This window comes from Lissotriton vulgaris, chromosome 1_1, assembly GCF_964263255.1.
Source record: "Lissotriton vulgaris chromosome 1_1, aLisVul1.2, whole genome shotgun sequence".
Lineage (NCBI taxonomy): Eukaryota > Metazoa > Chordata > Amphibia > Caudata > Salamandridae > Lissotriton > Lissotriton vulgaris.
The window spans coordinates 1331160371-1331172678 of NC_141685.1; the positions used below are offsets into that span (position 1 = coordinate 1331160371).

At 42.0% G+C, this 12308-nt stretch overlaps 1 protein-coding gene across 1 annotated transcript in view; it reads left to right on the forward strand.

Annotated features, from left to right (window-relative positions):
• Nucleotides 1-12308, forward strand: part of DIP2B (DIP2 acetate--CoA ligase B (putative)) — a 792630-nt gene that overhangs the window by 170592 nt on the left and 609730 nt on the right. The gene's annotated exons all lie outside the window — the stretch shown is intronic.

A 12308-nucleotide genomic window follows, 5' to 3' on the forward strand; every position in this document is an offset into this window, starting at 1 on the left:
AAGCAGGTGCAAGGAATAACGATATATACAGAACAAGAGAGTTCAAGGTCGCACTAAAAAGTGCTTGTTCAGAATTCAGCCGCGCACTGCAGGCAGTAGTAGTTCAGGAACAAGGATTAGCTACAGCTCAGGAATTACGGTAGTACTACAGGCAATGCTAGTTCAGGAACAAACAAATTAGCTACAGCTCAGGAATAGGAAACCAGGAGTAACTACAAGTCGGAAACTCTTTAAACAAGGATAGCAAAAGCTCAGGAAATAAGGGTCAGCCAAACCTGAACAATGCTACGATGAGTAACGCTGGGCTGATGGGAAATGGATTTAAAAGAGCTCACTGTGATCACATGCCTCAGGTGAGAGCAGGCTAGCACCTGCCAGCCACAGGTGTGCTGAAGTCCTCCACCCATCCTTTGCCTGCAGGGGTGGAGACAAAGCAGGGAGCAGGGATTTCTAGGTAATAGAGTTTTTAGCAAGAGCGGACTGGCTTCCATGAAACCCTTCATGGATCGGGAATAAATGGACATTTCTGAATAGTGTTCATGAGCTAGAAAATCAGAATATACATACAGTGGAAGTTCCAGAAGCTTACTAGAACATTGGAAAGTCTAACGGGTAGGCCCCCTGGTGGAGGTCATGAGAACACAAGGAGCGAATCGTGAGAATAAATATTGATAGGTAGGTGTTCTGTATTGGAAGACCAGATTGCCAGTCAATATTTCTCCTATCTCCTCTAAGCGGGACCTGAAGAGAATTGGACAGTTAATGTAAAAGCCAGAGGCTTTCTCATAAAGTTCAAGCTTTTGGCTCAGTCGGGGACTGGTGACATTGTGTGGGTCAATAATGAAAATACGTTGTCTGCATACAAAGCTCTACGGTCTACCATGCTGTAGTTCCAATGGAAACCCCAGACCAGAGTGTTACATCTGACCCACTCTGACAAGGTTTTCCTACAGAAGTGGGTGGGCAAGGCATACTCCTGCTTTGTTCCTCTCAGACCCAGAATTGTGGTGAAACAATTCTATTCACTTGAACTTGTGCCTGGGGATGGGCTCAAAGGGCCTAAACATAGTACATTAATCGAGGACCAAACCCCATGCATGTAAGCACACCAATCAAGGGAATAACATGCTTTTTAAAAGTCCTTAAGCATGAGGCCCTAGGATCTTCCGCTAATGAAGCTGCACTAGGGCAGTATGTACCCTATGTGTGCATTGCTGAGTGCTTCAGTGGGGAATAAAGCAGGATTGCTCCAGAAGGGCAAACACGTTTAATACTCTGAGGAGCCTGTAGCATAGCTCTTAATCCCAGCATTTATGCAGGAGGCGGCACATTGGTTGGAAGGACAAGCTAATTTATTGATGTCAACAATGTCCAGATTTAGGTTAGCAGAAAACTGACCCTTCTACATATGTGCTTTTCCAATAAGTGTGGCAAGAGGAGGGGCTGAAATTTCCAATAATGTTTGGGGGTGGGGGGGGGGGGGTGAGTCCCATCTGGTCCTGGTGTTTTCCCAGGTTTCAGCTCTTTTAAAGTTCCTACAGTTTCAGCTAAGGTGATGGGTTGATATAGTGTAGCCCTGCCTATCATGCTCAGTGTCAGCAGGGAGAGGTCTGCAATAAGAGGGGATACAGGCTCCTGCATGAAGTTCTCTTGGTCTGCATCCAGGGTTTGGAAATAAGCAGCATCTCCATTGCCTTCTATACCTTCTTCCCTTTAAGATCAAGCAAATCAGAGATCACTCTAGGAGTGACGTCCCTAGGGGCCAACCAGCCTAGTAATTTACCAGACTTTTCCTCCCCCATTCACAGACTCACCTGTTTGAGGCTATCCAGCATTGACTGGCCTCTTCAAAACATAGTTGTCTCAGAGAAGCTCTATCTCCCTCAGTTGGGCATTGCACGGTTTCCTCCTGTACAAATGCAGGGATATTATTCTTTAAGGCTGGTATTTCTCCCTCTCCTTTGCTTTTAGAAAGGCTTTTGCTACTCCTCGCTTGGTTGTCTTCCCGACGGCCCATAGCATGGCAGCTGAATTCATTGTTTCTTTATTTAATTCAGAGTTAGCATTTAGTCCCTGCATACAAAATTGTGGGCACTGCTTGTCCATAAGGCACTATGCGTTAAGACGTCCTTGAAGCCGGCAACCATCCCTGGGTTACCCTAGTCGGATTGTGTGTCAAAGTCCTGTGAGCACTTTCAATTCCAGAATATGGTGACAATTTTTGCTACGTTGCCAGGGAACTTCTCTACTTTATGAATGCCATGTCACTGGTGGAAAGGTAGGTTATTTCATATTCCGTGCTAATAAATGCCTTGGTTTCACTTCCATGACTGCCAGCAGTTGTCTGGAAAGAGATTTAGTATGCTGGCGATTTCACTGACTTGATCAACCGTCTCAAGGTGAACAAAAGCAGCACACCGCTACACTGTACCGGGAAAGACATTTACAGCTCCCTCATCCACTGTTTCGAAGGTAGCTTTCTAAGCAGACTGGGAATTACTTAATACAGAGAAAGTGGTGGGAAAGGTATGTTTAAATGGGCAAATACTGTTACAGAAATATAGCCATCTTGAAATGTATTGGATTGGTAGAAGTTTATTTGTCTGCAAACAGATTTTAAGCACAGTTACCAAGCCGATGGAGAGGTGCCGTTTGGAGCCTTTATATGGGGCACATAGGCAACTGAGGGCAAAGCTGTCTTTTATGACTTTTATTGTCTCACATATGTTTACAGATCTTGCTTCAAGATGGTGTGTTCCATTCCAGTTAAACATTGTTAGGTGACCGTGGATAAAGATAGACCCGATCAGCCTCAAATTTGTCTTAAGACTCTTGCTCAGACGCAAGTTGCACATTTTAAGCTGAAGGTGTGATTTTTATAGTCTGGCTTGGCAAGGCAGCGGTCACCAGACATTTATGTGAGAATCACCAGGAAAGGGGCTTTGGCTCCGTCCACATGCTGGGAGCCAGAAAAGAGAAGGGCTCTGGCTCTGCCCACATGTTAGGATCCAGGAGTTAATGTTTTTATTGGGAAGAAGTTGTGTAACTTCCACAAAAGAAGTGCTTGCCCTCCACACAGCTGTTGCCATTTTGAATATTTATCCAGCTTGAACTTTAAGGGGTACACATAGGCCAATAAAATGCTATTAACGTGTTTTGGATAGCTAGATAATTTATGGTGTTTTTCTGAGGCAGCGGCGCAGATATGAGGATGCAGTCTTGACATGCATGGATTTTTAGGTCTGGCTTGACAGTTCATTAATTAGTAAGACCGATTGGCTTTGACAATGCTTGTTTTTTGGCGCTTTTATTTTACTGCGGATTACAAACAAAAGTATAGTAGCACTTTAAGTTGTTTTGGTTATCTTGGCAATGATAAGAGTAGTACAGTAGCCACTGAGTATATTTATTTCATGTATGTAGTTGCATGGATCTACATGCCTGAAGAAGCTGGTAGAGACTGTTTGGAATAAAGCATCAATGTTCTAATGTTCCACGGGTGAATAAGTACAAGGTGTCATTTTTGATGACTGCGATATTAAAATTCCACCTGATTTAGGACTGTATCCGAAGCACTAGAATATGAGATCAAAGTTCATTTTTTTATATGTTCTTTCGGAAAGGATGGACATTTTAGAAATGTTGAAGGAGAATGAAAAGGGTTAGATGCACATCTGACCCCATTCCCCACGTCACTACCTAATAAGGTCCATTTGTTTTAAGACTCGCACAATCGAAAAATAATATTGTATTGTAATTGCATTTGTATAGCGCTTACTACCCCTGAGGAGACGTCAAAGCGCTTTTTCGGCGAGTAGCACACTACTCCGGGACCCATAGAGGATTAGTGTTGAATTAGTATAGTGAAACATGCAAGTACATTTTAAGCTGTGGATATGTTAGTCAGATTTTGGGATTCAGAAGGATAGAAGAGGAAAGAAGGTTTGTATTTATATAGCGCTTCTAGCCACTGATGGGGTGCTAATACGCCCTAGCACACATAAATAGCCTCTTTATACACATTAGTAGTACAGTAAATTATAACAAACAATGAAATTTAGTGTGACGTTGCTGGTTTATTGTTCATTCCAGTTGCTCCAGCCAACACGTGTTTCTTCGCTATGGGGGTTATTCGCTGATTCGCGACCTGACGCAAAACAAAAAGGTGGGTCTGTCCTGGCTCCTTGTACGCTGTATTGTGCATACACAATACGGCCGTAGGAGCCAGGACAGACCCCTTTAAAAAATTTTTTTATTTGAGTCAGGATGCGAATCAGCGCCGTTTAGGAGCTGCTAGTCACAGAGTTGTGCTAAAGATACTACTGACACAACACTGAAGCTACGTGTGTGCCAGTTACAAATAAAAAGGTCTACGAACAACGGGATACATATTTGTTGTTTATTATCCCAGGCCAAAGAAGGCCGGGACGGAAGTATAACCGGCAGGAAGGCAGCACTTATTCTACTAAAGTGATACAGCCCTAAGGAAGTCGCGGGCCATAATCCCATTGCTACGAAACACGTGTTGGCTGGAGTAACTAGAATGAACAATAAACCAGCAACATAACACTAAATTTAATTGTTTGTTATAATTTACTGCACTACTAATGTGTATAAAGTAGCTATTTATGTGGGCTAGGGCGTGTTAGCACATTGTGAAGGAATCTCTTAGGGATCTGGTTTGTGAGGTTTAGGATGATTGCCCCCTCCCTGAGCTTCATAATCTAATAAATTAAATACAGTGAAACACAGATTGTTACTAGAGAAGCACCATTACTACATAGGGCATAATCATCCTGCAAAGAATTCAAGCCCTGATGAGGTGTTTAAGCGCTGTTTTTGGCGAGTAGCACGCCACTCCGGAAACCAATAAAGGATTAGTGGTGAATTAGTATGGTGAAATATGAAAGTAATTTGAGTGGTGGATATTAGTCCGTTATTTGGAGTGAGAAGGATAGCGGAGGGATAAAAGGGAAAGTAAGGTTTGCATTCATATAGCGCCTGTTACCCCTGATGGGGTGTTGAAGCGCTTTTCTGGCAAGTAGCAGGCTACTCCGGAACCTGTTGAGGATTAGCGTTGAAAGTTAGTATAGTTAAATATGAAGTGGTGGATATGTTAGTCAGTTATTTGGATTGAGAAGGGTTGGGGAGGGGGAAAAAGGTTTGCATTTATATAGTGCTTGTAACCCTGATGAGGTTTTGAAACGCTTTGTTGGCGAGTAGCACATTACTCTGGAATCCATTAAGGATTAGTGGTGAATTAGTATAGTGGAACATGGAATTAGAGAAGTGAACATTCTAGTCTGTTATTTTTGATTGAAAAGGATAGTGGAGGGATAGAAGAGTGAAGGATTTCTTTTATTTAGGTCATAGCAGTAGGAGGAGGCTTTTGGATGAGTAAAAAGGGGTTTTGGAGGGGAAGAGTCAGACTCAAAGCTTTGTTTTGGGGGATCGGTATAGTAAAAGGTGTCAGATGATGCAGTATGATGTTGTACAAATTGATTCTCGTTTCCGCCTCAGATTAAGCACAGGTACTTGGAAGGCTAGCTGCTCCATTTGAGCTAGAATTGTGCTGCATGAACAGTAGTGCTGAGGTTGCCTGGTAGCGGAAATTGTTTGCCCACCAGACTCCTAAAGGGAGTGCTGAATAGCGAAAATTAAGGGCTGTGTGTCTTGTTGCTGATGTCTCGAATTCTGCAAAATGTTTAAAATCCATGAGCTTCTGGGACTTGTGGGCCCCTACTGGAGTAGTGCAGCACCTTAAGATGAAATACGTATGAGTAGCAGAGCTCCTCCATTAAAAGATAATAGATTCTCTCATTAATTGAACTGTGCCATCTTTCTTTCAATATGACATCACACTGCCTTATTTTGAATCCATAACCAAAAATAGCGTTAGTCAAAAATATTAAACTGATCAGCTTAAGCCACATTCATTTCACGGTGGTGTAAAGCATATAACACTCACCTACCACTGTTAACTCAGAAACCCAACACCAAGGTACCACTCCTACCCTCCAACTTCCATTCCTCTCCACACTCCCGCCATCAAACCTACTATTTCAATCATCTAACCTGCCAGTCAACCTCACCCCACCCGAATGACGCAAACTATGCCAGAATTTCAGTATATGCATGTGAAATACACCTGCACAGAATAGGCTTCCATTTTGAACATCTACTTGGTCATTATGCTGACAATTTGGCATAGAGCCAGCCCTTTTGGACCAATCATCAATACCCTGTTAATAAATCAATGATATGCTCAACTTAAGATAACATGTGCAAAAATGTGAAGTCAGTGAAGCCCTTACCTTTTATTTTGATATTTGGGTTGCAAGACACCGGTGAAACGAAATTGTCTTTTCTATAGTAGGACAATAATCCCACTAGCATGCTATTATTAACCCTACCAGTAAACATTTTTTGTTAATTCAATTTACCTAAATCGATGTCCCTCCCACCAGCTCAGTTTTGTCAAAGTTGCACTGATACCACATGTTTAGTTTTTAAAAAAGAGTTCGTAGAATGTACGTCTACCAACTTACTTTTTGCTCCACTTGATTGTTCGGGTTTCTGTGTTTTCCTGCCTGTTTTTAATAACAATGTGTATCTGTGGTTTTTTAAAATTCTAGTTATCTGATTCATATTAACCTCACTTTCGGATCCAAATTGTAATTCGATTTCTTTAAAGTGGGCCGGCAAGGTGGTACTAAACAACACAACTGGGCAACAGTTGAGGCATGCAAAAAGCACGTAGAGTCGTTAATCTTGGGGAGCGAGTGACCCTTCTTGCATTGCCGTAAAATGAGCACTAGCTTTTTTTGGTGCTATTAGAGGTCCGCAGCTTCTTTGTGTGGACTTGCAAGGCACTATGTAGGTGGGGCCTGAAGACAAAAAATTAGTGCACATTGCTTGAGTGACGGATCTGAAACCCTTGCATAGCCTTTCATTGGTTGTATGAAGAAGATATTTCCTCCTTACCAAAGTGGTTGCGTAGAGAGGAGGACAATCAGATGTCTTGAGAGCGCTATTGACGATCACAAGTACAAGAGAAGCATAGACTGCAAAGTGGTGACAAAGGTGGCTCTGAAGTATGCATTCTCTCCACAGACTCTTACTACACACTACTGTATTTTGTAGTTCACACAGACTGATTCCTAAAAACATATCTTGGCACTTAGATTCTCAAATTTCCACAATACCTAAAGTTTACGGTCCAGTACAAGAGTGTTTGCATGCAGTTATTCTTTGTTCGATAATATGCCACAGATTTACTTTAAACTATCCCGCCTGTACAATCACGTTGTATATGTGAGACACTGGTATGGTTGGCCAGAATGTAGTCTCTGTGTGCTAAGATGTAACAGAGAAATTCCATATGGACAATTATTCTTAAATGCATGACTTTGAATCCTCTTATGTCTGAAAGAAACTTGTATTCTAATGGAGTAAATCCACATGTACGATTTACAGTTCTCCTTATAGGAACTTCTTGGCACCTGGTAGATATGGATTGTCTTGTTTATATGCAGTAATACCTAAAGACAATTCAGCGGTCGATACCTGACTTTTATTGCAGTGGCTGATTTTCTTAATCAAATGTTTCCCTTGGTCTTCTTCATTTAACTAGAAGCACACAGTGTTGAACCATATAAAAGCCACAGAGCACTATATTGCTCAGTTCAGTTGCATGTGGAAGATTCATTACATTGATGAAACTGTTTTCAAACACATTTTATAATTGTGTCCTGGCGGACTCCAGTATAGAACATTATCAGCACAGTAGCCTGTTACTGCAGTGCTTTGCAATAAACAAAGTTATCATACTTGGTTGAAATATATTCATTGCTTTAAGGGTTACTATATAGGTGTATTAATTTCTGCCTACTTTTTGCGGTCGAAACTTTGATTTCCTGCAATTTTTAATTTGGTAAAAACATGATAGATTTTGTAATGCTTGGAGCGAAGTTTGTGCAATTATTTCAGCCCCAAGAATGTTGCAATTCATTCATGAACCCATTTGTAAATACATATTTAACTTACTGTAGGTATTTTAAAAAAAGGAAAGAAAGGGAACTATGCATATATCTTAATTTTAGTTTTTGTGTAGTGATAACCATTTTTTTAAATATGAGATCTTACAAATTCAGCCATCAATTTTTGCTTTACTATTTCGTCTTTTAAAAAGAATCTGGATGGAACTCTTTTTCTTTTTCTAGGTTTCTGAAAGAATTACACTAGCAGAGTCTGGAATGCTTAACTGATATGGTTAATTTGCTCTGCCATCTGTTATATCTGAAAATTCATGCAGTATGTTTGTGGGTTTAATTTGGAGCTTTTAATATAACATGTTATAAATAAATAAATATGAAACTGTACCTTATTTGTAGAGTGGTTAATCAAAATTAGGAAAGCTCTTTGAATGTGTGTTTTGGATTTAAATTCATTTTTGGCCTACACTAAAGTGATGACCTTACCTCATATTTATACAAGAGAGTAAGCTTTGATTATACATGTTACACAAAATATAACCGCCCCGCCCCATTGACTTGCCTCGCTTGACTTTAAAGACAAACACGCATTTATAATGCAATAGGTCTCGCATTTGTGAGAGTTTAAGCTATTGGCATTGAAAATGACAATGCCTTTTATGTATGTGTTTTAAAAACTTGCAAGCGGTCGTAAACAAGCACTTTTCTACTTATAGTCGTTGCTTACGAGAACCAAGGCTGGCAGTAACTGTGCTTCATTTACTGCCAGACTTGATTGTCGTAAGCAAGGACTACAAGTACAAAGTGCTTATTTACGCACCACTTTCAGGTTTTCAAAACACAAATAAAAGGTATTGTCATTTACAATGCCAGTAGCTCAAACTCACGCAAATGCGAGACCTATTGCATTGCAAATGCTTGTTAAGTAGAGCCTAGAGTCAGCACGCATGTGATGCTCTGCGAGACGTATTGTAGAGGAGTAGGGCATAGAAGCCCCACCGCTTGTTAGTCTCTCCTTAGTACCGCCTCCTTAACACCTTCAGCGCGTCGCAAATTTTCACGCTGTGCTGAAGGTTCTAAGAAACGGGCGTGGCCGTGACGGAACGGTTCCGTCATAAGCACAGCCCAACCGGCGCTCGTGATGGAACCGTTCCGTCACAAGCGTCGAAGGGGTTATTTGTTACCTGCCATGGTGACTTGCCCCTTTACTTCGGTTACAGTGCACGTATTACTTAGACTGTAAGCACAATTTTCTTGAATGGGGTTCTCCTACTGCAGGCACAACATGTAGTTCGAAAGTAACTAAAAATTAGTCGACAGTGTTGCTGTAGCCAGCGGAAGAGCCTATGTAAAGCTGGACTGGTCCCCCTTCTGTTGCTTTTTGATATATTTGAGCGTTAATTTGGTACTCCTGTAATGCAACCAAGGCCCAGAAAGTGTTACCAAATTTGAAAATTATGAAATAATGAATACTTTTACAAAATATGCCACATTATGCCACATAATTTGCTTTTCTTGCTGCATAATTTAGCTCTCTCCTGGTTATAAGAGAGAGCACAGGGCTCTCACTGGCAGCTCAAAAGAACAGGATGGGGTTGGGGGGGGGCGGCGCACAGACGTCTTGTGCACACTCAGATCGTGTTCCGACATCTCTTGAGGTTCTTGAGAGGAATTGAAACACTTGCTTTCACAGAATAGGTGTGCTTAATAAAATGCAGTGGCATCCAGGATATTATCAGACACTTCCCAGCCCTAATGCTCACATCCCATGCGTACAGGGTTCGTTTCCAAAAGGGAATCCAGATTTCAGTCCCTTTCTTGTGTCCCGGACAGAAACTCCAGTGGGCCTTATCAGCTGTATTTGTGCTCCTATCGCTTGACCTTCTTTTCTGACGATTAACACACATTCCTCAAAATTGTGCTTCACTGTTCACTTGAGAAGCGAGGTACTGCAGTGAGTACCATGTCCACTGCGGACACATCTGTACTAAGAAAAACCAAAGGTGATGATGGACGGAGCGTTGACAATACAAACACTCACCCCCAGTCAACTGATCTGGGTTTAATCCATCACCGTTCTTTAGCTCACTCCGCCACCCCAGTTCAGACATGGCCATATGCAAATCAGTCTGACCCTGTGCCTCATGGGAACAGTCCAGCCCGAACTACCAAGCCATGTCTTCCCTGGACCGGAATCATGCTTCCCAGGACCGGTTTCTGGCATTACAGCCATCTTCAGCCGGACTTGCTTGACTCCAGTAGCAAAGTGAGCAAGGGACTCACGTCTGAGCATACCCTGCCAACTTAGGGCGAACACATCTGTACTAAGCCCTGCTTTGCCACTTGATACAAATTGTGATACTGGGCATTTCACTTTATTTGTTTGTGCCTCGGAGACTCCTTCTGCCAAAAGTGACCGGACTGGGAAACCGGGTAAACAACGGTATTAAAGCGCTGTATGAAACGGAATGTTTCTTATATGGAGAGCAACCACGAACCGGTAAAACCATGCACTTGTAACGACTAGATAAGTGGTGGAAGGGAAGAACTGATATAAGTGCACTCAAATTTTAAGTTAACAACTGTGACATGAAAGTGAAGCCAATCAGAATATATCAACAGGGCTCTATGAAAGAAATCTGTTAACATTGTTTCCTGGTACTCCGTTTTTTTTCTTCGTCTTATAAATAATTATAGGCGAAAACAATGTGTTTTCCATTTTATGTTTTTATAGGACAGGTACATAAGATTATTAGTCCTTTGAGTGACACACCAGGATGCCGGTCATTACTGCAAGGCCTGTATTTGTGTTTTGTTAACAGAATGGGGAGTTGGATAGGGTTGAGATGTTTTTGAGAAATTGCAGATGGTCAAATGTGTTTGTCGATAAAACTACTTATTTTAAAAGAGTGTGCTGCTGTATTATATAGCTGCATTTTGAGCTTTAAATGAGCATGTATGGACGCATGACTGCACATTTATCGTTTAAATCAAAGTCCAACTGTACGAATTACAACTTATATTTTTCATGGCATACAAATTAAAAATGCACATGAGTAAAAGACGCCTGAGTAACCCCCCATTGGCCCCCACTGCTGGAGTTGTGCCTCTGCTCCATAGTAGAGCAGGGACAGAAAAGCTGGCCCATATGGGATTAGATTACCGGTCTTCAACATTGCCCAAAAATGTTTTCACCCCCCCTTTGTAAAGTGTTTTCACTTTGCCACATTGGCATTAGAATCGTGGCTTTGTAAAAACGTGGGTCTTCTTCGCTGCCTTTGAGCGTCACTCAAACTTGATTAAAGAATGAACAGATTTTTATTTTATGAAGATTAAAAGCAAGCTCGGGGCCTCTGTGTATTCAGTGAGGAGGCGGTTTCATTAGTTTCTAAATGTTAATAGATTGTTACCGATGCGTAAGCAGCGTCTCTATATCCTAACTCTGCTCTCGTTGGCATGCAGCGCCCGCTGTCGGGGTGAATTTGACGCCTGGCCCGGACTTGCAGGCGGGCTGCTGTTTATTTCCCTTCCTCTCTAAGCTTTTATATTTAGTTAATGTAACATCAGCGCCTGTAGCTTCCGCCGTCCTAGGTGCTCGGTTGCATTTTACACCCGCTCAGAGTTCCTGTTGCACACCCTGGGTTTTAATTTGTTTTCCGACGGGGGTGGGGGGTGGGTCTGATTCTATTAGCGATGCTCTGAATGCTTTTCTGATGCTCAGGCGCTGGGGTTTGATTTGGTGCCAAGACCAGGGGGAATCCTAGGGTATGGCTTTTTTTGTCACTCTTTGACATCTGCCGAGGCGATAAAACTAACAGTGCGTGCGGTAACTTATAAGAGAGTTTTTGTAATACACTTTTATTATGGGAAAAATATAGCCATCTGAATCGTGGAGCCGACGTGGGGGGCGCACTGTGTAACCCTAGCCCTACACGGGGACAGGAGATGTGCACGCGTACAGAGTGTACTGACGCCGTGCGCGTGCACATCGCCTGTCCAGGCACACACATGGTTTGTCTCCCTTCGCAAACCAAAGCAACGACAATAGTATCTTGCCAAGCAAAGCAGTTGCGCTGCGTTCGCTAGGCGAGACCTAAAAAGGTAGTGTTTTTCAAGATTAAAATATAACAATTGTAAATTTATAGGAAGTACTGTTAAGGGTCTTTTTGGGTTTGGCAACATTGAAACATTTTTGGTTAATTGATGAGGTTTTCTCCTTTTGAAGATGGTGACATCTTTTATCATCTGTGTTTCGCTAACTCTGTAATCTCCTGACATCACTAAAGAGCTGCCTTTCTTATGTATGATTAAAAA